At 52.4% G+C, this 8,065-nt stretch overlaps 1 pseudogene; it reads right to left on the reverse strand.

The window, feature by feature from the left end:
* Nucleotides 1–2,298: 2,298 nt before the first annotated feature.
* Nucleotides 2,299–7,474, reverse strand: LOC114933556 (uncharacterized; annotated as a pseudogene).
* Nucleotides 7,475–8,065: the final 591 nt, after the last annotated feature.

An 8,065-nucleotide genomic window follows, 5' to 3' on the forward strand; every position in this document is an offset into this window, starting at 1 on the left:
TCGCCGACCGCCTGGCCGGCCGGTTGGGTACTATAAGAGATACGTCGCGCTCGGCGCGTCGAACGAGTCGAGCGAGTCCGGACGAGTCGTAAACGTACTTTCTCGAGTCTCTCGCCACTCCGGCGTGTTTCGACCGCTCTCCGTACCTTCGCCGACCGCTTGGCCGGTCGGTTGGGTACTATAAGAGGTAGGAGAGATTAATATTGTACGTGTCGCGCTCTCGACGTTGACAAACGAAGAATCGCCCGAACGGGTCGAGAACGGTTTTGTCGAGTCGCAACTCTGACACGGAGAGAACATTTATATAAAATGTTTGATTTGGAAACCACGAATATATAAAATAATATACGATCGTCGCAGAACGCGCCGCCGCCAAGTCTTCTCATGCTTGGAGGTTGCGTGTCTCGCGAGAACGTACGTTCGACTCTCGCGTCGTCTCGTATTCCTCTTCGCCGGGGATTACGGTGCGGCTCTTCTCGTTCGTCGCCGAACGCGCGCAAAATTAACGCACACTTATTTATTACGAGCACAGCATTGCCACGAGTCGGTGTCGCAAGACCGAATGGCTCTTATGTGGCGCGCACGCCTCTAGTGTGTTGGCCGCGCGGTTCCCTCTTGTTTCGTACGCAGCAGCGGAATCGTCGCGCTTACCGAGCATCTACTCCACGGATACGAGTTTGCGGGAAGAGTTGCTTCTTCCCGCTCGCTTTGTACGCCGTAGCGAAATCTTATTGCTGGTCGTGTGCGGTTAAACGCGTACGAACCAGACAGAACAGTCCTCGACGTCTAAGCATCGCCATCGTCGATCTAGCGTCAGGGTGAATCGCGCGGTCTCTCGAGACCGCGCATCATAACATTTGGGAGAATAAGAACACGAGTATTTTGATCTTGTGGATTTTTGAACGGTGAGGAGGAGGAAGAAGAGGAGAGGCGGCGGCGTCGGGGGTTTACTCTCGCCTCCGTCGTTCTCTCGTACGCTTTACATAATAGCGTTAAACACAGCAGAGTGTCGCCGACCGGCTGAGCAAGACCGGCGGCAAATAAAATGGCACATACGAGCGTGTCGCGCGCGCGTCGGTGTTTTGGCATCGAACGCGCGAAAAAGGGCTAGCGACGAGTCTTCGGGCTCGCTCGCGAGTTACTCCCTTGCGAGTAACCGAACACGAAGCTCCCTGGTTGATCCTGCCAGTAGTCATATGCTTGTCTCAAAGATTAAGCCATGCATGTCTCAGTGCATGCCGAATTAAGGTGAAACCGCGAATGGCTCATTAAATCAGTTATGGGTCATTAGATTGTACCCACATTTACTTGGATAACTGTGGTAATTCTAGAGCGAATACATGCAAAACAGAGTCCCGACCAGTGATGGAAGGGACGCTTTTATTAGATCAAAACCAATCGGTGGCGGGCGGCTCGCCGTTCGTCCACCGTTTATTTTGGTGACTCTGAATAACTTTGTGCTGATCGCACGGTCCTAACCGCACTTTTTCGTACAGTAGAAACACACTCTTGACGCGACGAGCAATCGGAAAAGATCGCCGCGATCACGAGAGAGGAGATTTTTATAGGCCCGTGTTTCTAGAATAGTCGAGAACAATTCTCTTTATTCTATCGTTCGGCTGAGGTCGAAAGAGCGTTTAGTGTAATTATTTACTTTTAGAAAAATAGTCGTTTTGTTATTATCGGGACTAAAGTGTATCTCCTCTCGCGCGAGCGCGGTGTTTACCATTATCGGTGATTTGACGTACGCGCTTCCTTTTCGCAGGCGCGGGGTATACGTATACCAGTGCGGCCGAGCGCTATTTGAAATAATGTTAATTTATAATTATGCATAATGCATGTTGCATGGGAATGAAACGGCTGCATGAAATTTAACGCAATGATGTTTTAATGCTCTTAATCCTGCAGGTTTTTTAAACGTTCGAATCTCGAACATTCCGGCCGCCTTGCAGGAGTATACCTGTAATAATAAACGTAGCGTGGAAGTGGGGGCGCGAGCCTATTTACGCTCTCGCGTGTGACGGGCACGTGGAGCGCACGTGCTCTGACGGATTTCGTTCAAGGAATGCTGAATCGAACAGCTGTTTATTTTCGAGCGCAGCGGGCTAGACGCATGTCGGTGAACGCATTGAGGAATACGCGACAATTTCGATTGTGATATTAACCGTGATTGAATAATGAAACGAATAGTTGAGTGATAAGAAGATTGCAGTGATGAAAAGAGTGGAGCAGTGAGTGGAATGTAGTTATGATTGATGTGAGGTAGTTTGGAACGGTGCAAATGAATTGTTGATAAATTTACTTATCGCTTGTGGTTTTAGGTGTCGGTTCGTCCGCGTCGGGAAAAAAAACGAGTTTGGCAACGGGTCGCGTCAAGACAGTGGTGGCGGTGCGTACCTCGACGACGCGAACGTGTCCGTCGGCTCCGGAGTTCAATTTGGTGATGCGTGCTATAGGCCACCTCGTTGGCGCGGTCATTTCGTGACGTATCAAACAGAGTCGACCGACGCGAGTTTCCCGGTTTATTTTGAACCATTTCGGCCGATGAGCCAGCGTGTGTAGGTATTTGCGGGACCATCGGGACCAGAAATGATCCTTCATCTGTTGTAGAAGCTGCCACCAGGAGAGGCGCGACGACGATTCTTCAGTCAGCGACGGTTCGGGGACGACGGAGAGCGCGGAGCCGATGAGGAAATGGCCGGGTGTCAGCGCACTGAAGTCCTCCGGGTCGTCGGTTAGCGGTTGCAGCGGCCGAGAGTTGAGGCAAGCCTCGACCTGGGAGAGGAGAGTGGCCATCTCCTCGTAGGTGAGTGTAGCATCTCCTATCACTCTGCGAAGATGGTGCTTCATCGATTTGACTGCCGCTTCCCAGATACCTCCGAAGTTGGGCGCAGCCGGCGGATTGAACCGCCACTGAATTTGCTCCTGAGCAGCGAAGGAGGCGACGCGACGTCCTTCAGGGTTTGCGGCTGAGAATAAGTCTCAGAGTTGCGTGTCGGCGCCTATGAAGGTGGTCCCACAGTCGCTGTATAGCGTGCAACATACACCTCGCCGAGCTATGAACCGACGCAAGGATGCCAAGAAAGCGTCGGCCGAGTAGTCCGAGGCGACATCAAGATGGACGGCCCTGGAACCTAAACAGATGAAGACGACAATGAAGGCTTTAGAAGATTTGTGCCCGCGGCCTTTGGCACTTCGCAGCCAGACGGGTCCGGCGTAGTTGACGCCAGTATGGAGGAACGGTCTTCCTGGCGTCACTCTGGGTGCAGGCAAGTCACCTATGAGAGGCTGTGCTGTAGCCGACCGCTATCGCAGGCATCTAACGCAGCGGTGAATATGGTTTTTGACGAGGAATCGTCCACGAGGAATCCAGAATTCTTGACGGATGGAACACAAGGTCAGCTGGGTGCCCCCATGCAACAATCGTCGGTAATGTGCTTCGATGACGAGGTGAGTAATTCGCGACGAACTCGGTAGGACGATTGGATGGGTAGCCTCAAAAGACATTTGAGAATGTCGTAGACGCCCTCCGACGCGAATAACGCCCGAATCGTCCACAAACGGGCTGAGTTTATTGAGTGGGCTTCGGTTGGGTAGTGATTTCAGTCCTCGCAACGATTTTAATTCATCCTTGAAATTTACAGCTTGGACGACCCGTATCCAGTGGATCAGCGCGTCATGAAGTTCTTCAGCGTCTACCCCGCCGTCGCGATTGAGAAGGATGGGCTGCCGTCGGCGTTGTCGTAACCACCGGAGACACCAGGCGGTGATGCGAAGTAGTCGCTGCAGGGAAGAGTACCGGAGCAGCAGCTCCGGTTCGTCTCCTTGCTTGTCCAAGACTGTAGCGTGCGAACGGGCTCGACGTTCGGGTAGCTCGACGTTGCTGGGATCATCTCCGAAGACAGTCCAAGGGCCGCTCTCCGTTTTCAGCCAAGAGGAACCCTGCCACCAAAGTGGATGCGCCTCAAGCTCTCCAGGGAAGATGCCTCGAGAGGCGCAGTCGGCCGGGTTTTCGCGTCCAGGGACATGATGCCAAAGGGCGTCAGGGAGCGACGTTTGAATTTCGCTGACCCGGTTGGCAACGAATGTGACCCAGGAAGAAGGATGTCCACGGATCCAGCCGAGAGCCACCGTGGAGTCTGACCAGAGATGAAGAGGCGCCCTTTCAGCCTTGATGAGAGGCAGCGTTTGCTGAACGAGGCGGACCAGAAGAGTTGCGGCTAATAATTCGAGCCGAGGTAAGGAAATTTGTTTCAACAGAGCAACTTTCGTCTTGGCAGCAATCAGCGTAACTCCATACTCCCCGTTCTTCTCGGTTTTCAGGTACACCACAGCAGCGTAGGCACGGACTGAGGCGTCAGCGAATCCGTGAACTTCCAGGCGGCAGTCAGTCGATCCTCCGCCCAGCCATCGAGGAACGTGCAGTCTCTCCAGTTGGGGGAGCTCCGCTTGGAAGCGTAACCAGGCCTTCTCATGATCGTCCGGAAGAGGAGTGTCCCAGTCGATACCGAGTAACCACGTAGACTGGATTAGAGTCTTGGCGAGAACAGTCGTGGGAGACAGCCAACCGAGCGGATCGAATAGCTTCGCTGTCAACGACAAAACTGACCGCTTTGTGATCGTGGACAGCGTTGGTTGGCTGGTGGCGAAGGAGAAGAGGTCGTCGCAAGGTTTCCACCGTAATCCCAGAGTGGCATGACTTTCCCCAGGCAACCACCATCTTGCCTCTTGCTGGAGGCAGTCTTCGGTAGGTAATGTAGACAGTAACTGAGGGTGATTAGCTGACCATTTTTTCAGAGGGAAGCCTCCCGCCTTGCAGACCAGAACGAGCTGTCGAAGGATTTCCTTGGCTTCCTGGAGGGTAGGAAGCTCCAGACAGGATGTCGTCCATGTAGACGTCGGAGCGGAGGACCGCGGCTCCCTCAGGATGACGATCGCCTTCGTCCACGGCGAGCTGGTGCAGCGTGCGGATGGCCAAATATGGAGCGCAGGCTAAGCCGTAAGTTACTGTAGTCAGCCAATATTCCTTGATCTCGAGCTCTGAATCCTTCCTCCATAATATCCTTTGCAGGCTCTGATCATCGGCATGTATCAGGATTTGCCGGTACATTTTCTCAATGTCGGTAGCAAAGACGTACCGGTGCCTTCTCCACCGTAGTAGGATGTCAGCTAGGGCAGGAAGCAGGTTGGGTCCCGTCATCAGAAATCGGTTGAGACAGTCGCCGTTGGTTAAGGAGCTCGAACCGTTGAAGACCACTCTCAACTTAGTAGAGGCACTGCTTTCGCGCAGGACCCCGTGGTGAGGAAGGTAGCAGGTTCGTTGTAGAGATCCAGTAGTCGACAGGGGAAGCCGGCTTCATATGGTTGAGGTCCAAGTATTGCTTCATGAAATCCACGTACATGCTGCGGAAGGTACTTTCTCGTTCTAGTTTTTTGCTGACGTGTTGCAGGGCCCGACTGGCGGCGCGTCGAGTGGCTGAGAGGTCAGGCAGAGGCTCGATCGTCGGCAGTCTCACCACATATCGACCGTTGGCTGTACGAGTGTGATGTCGCAGGAAGTGATCCTCGCACTCCTGGTCAGCCTTAGAAAAGAGTTGTAAAGGCCGTTGAAGCTTCTCCTGCTCCCAGAAGCGACGCACCAGGATAGAGACGTCGTCTTCAATTCGGCATTGGTGAGTGTGAACGTGATGTCCGGTAGTCGTATCCCCAACAACGCCTGACAGTATCCAGCCGAGCGTAGTTTGTTGAGCTATTGGTTCATGTCGATTTCCCTTTTTTAGGCCCTGACAGAGGATTGAACCGTAAACGTCCGCGCCAAGGAGGATGTCAACCGGATCAGCTGAGCGGTAATCAGGGTCCGCGAGTTCCAGACCCTGAAGATGAGACCAGTTTTGCCCGCCGCCGTTGTAGCCGCCGGCGTAGATGGTCAGCTTCGGCAGCACCAGAGCGTGGACGGTGATGGAAGGGCAGCCACTAAGAGACTGGAGGGTAAGTGCCACTTTACCCTTTGAGACGCCTGTCTTTTTCCCGCCGACTCCATACACTGAAACCGAAGCGGAGCTCCGTGCTAGCCTCAATCGTTGGGTGAGCCTTTCCAATACAATGGAGGATTCCGAGCCTTGGTCGACGAGGGCGCGAACTGACTGCCAGGAACCATAGCGATCGCATACGCGAACGCGCGCCGTGGCCTAAAAGTACAGCTACAGGCGTCGGAAACGGTCCCTTGCTGACGTGCGACGTTTTGACAGTCTCCGATGAGCGGTAGGCATCATGGAGTGAGGTATGATGCCGGTCATTGCACGCGGAGCAGTTCTTCTTGGAGGCGCAATCCTTGATTTTGTGTCGGCCGAGACAGTTTCCACACAAGTCGTTACCTTGGACGTGCTGCTTGCGCTCTGAGGCCGTCATTTTCTTATAAGTGTCGCACAGCATCACGAAGTGGTCACCCTGGCAGGCTGAACAGCGTCCTCTGGTGTTTCCCTTGGGCTCTTTTGAGTCCTGCTTACGAGCATGGTGGGTACGAGTCGACTTCGACTGACTTTCGCCGGTTTTGTTGGGCGAGACGTCGATCTTCGTCGAGGGTAACGACTCCAGAGTGTGAAGACGTCGCTCAAGGAATCGCTCTAGCAGAGCGTATGGCGGAGGTTTGTTTGTCTCACTGATGGAGGTCTCTCACTCGCGGCGAGAGCGACTATCGAGAAGGTCAACGGCGAGGTGCACAAAGAGATCCTCAGTACTTCCTACCGGCCGGTCGATGCTCGTCAGCGAGCTGACCGTAGTCTTAATGCCATGGAATATCTTTCTAAGCTCAGCAGCGAATTCTCCCTTTATCCTTGGCAGGCTTAAAAAATTTGTTAAATAAGAGCGGGTTAGTAAGCGCTTATTTTCATAGTAGTCGCTTAGAGTTTGCCAGGCTCGTTCGTAATTAGCTTCGGTAGAACTGAGGTTTCTGATGAGAAGATCTGCTTCAGCCCTTGACACAGCTCTTCAAGTAGTGCATTTTTTCTACAGGCTTCGTCGTCTTATCCTGACCGATGAGGGAGACGAAGAGGTCTCGGAAGGCCGGCCAATCCTCGTATCTTCCCGTAAAGGTCGGCAGCTGGATTCGAGGTAGCGTGGTGCGAGGCGCCGATGTTGATGTCTCTGAAGTAGCAGAAGCAGCGGCGCGTTCCTTTTTCTGGAGAGTACGCCGCATCTCCAACATCAGGCCCTTGTTCACTAGGTAAGACTCCTCGCCGAGTGAAGGTATGTCTTGTTTAGCATAGACGTCATGTTTTAGTTCGTCTACACGCTCAGCCAAGATATCATTCATCGCATCGAACTTCTCCCACAGTTTGTCGAGATTCAGAAGCCGGGCTTCCACCGCACCGAGTGTGATGTTGGCCTCGCCAAGCTTCCGAAGGTTATCGTATGCGCGCGAGATCTTGCCATATAGCGCGGTGGCGTTGGTAATTATAGTTGTCGTGTCTGCCATCTCTGACACTGTCTTACTTTCAGATGCACTAGTCACCTACACTGATAAACTCTACGCTTCCGTGGCACCGGATTCACAGGAGGTTCTGGAGGATCCGGCTCGAAGGACCAAAATAATGTGCGCGACGGAAGGCAGGATCGGAAGGTCGGAAGCGAGAAAACGGCAAAGCACTACACTTGACACACACGTATCGTTTAATATAAAACTATATTTAAGACTAAAACAAAGAAAAATACAAGTATTGAAACCGCACGGAAATTTCTCGAAAATTGATTGACAAGAATAAACCAAAAGAAATAGCCGAGTCGGTAATTAATAACTAAATGTTCCGCAAGCAACGGTAATTAAAAGTGGTAAAATGAAAAAGACAAGCGATCTTTTTCGTACAGTAGAAACACACTCTTGACGCGACGAGCAATCGGAAAAGAGCGCTGCGATCACGAGAGAGGAGGTTTTTATAGGCCCGTGTTTCTAGAATAGTCGAGAACAATTCTCTTTATTCTATCGTTTGGCTGAGGTCGAAAGAGCGTTTAGTGTAATTATTTACTTTTAGAAAAATAGTCGTTTTGTTATTATCGGGACTAAAGTGTA

This window comes from Nylanderia fulva, unplaced genomic scaffold (genome assembly GCF_048542155.1).
Source record: "Nylanderia fulva isolate GAGA-0341 unplaced genomic scaffold, ASM4854215v1 Scaffold438, whole genome shotgun sequence".
Classification (NCBI taxonomy): Eukaryota; Metazoa; Arthropoda; class Insecta; order Hymenoptera; family Formicidae; genus Nylanderia; species Nylanderia fulva.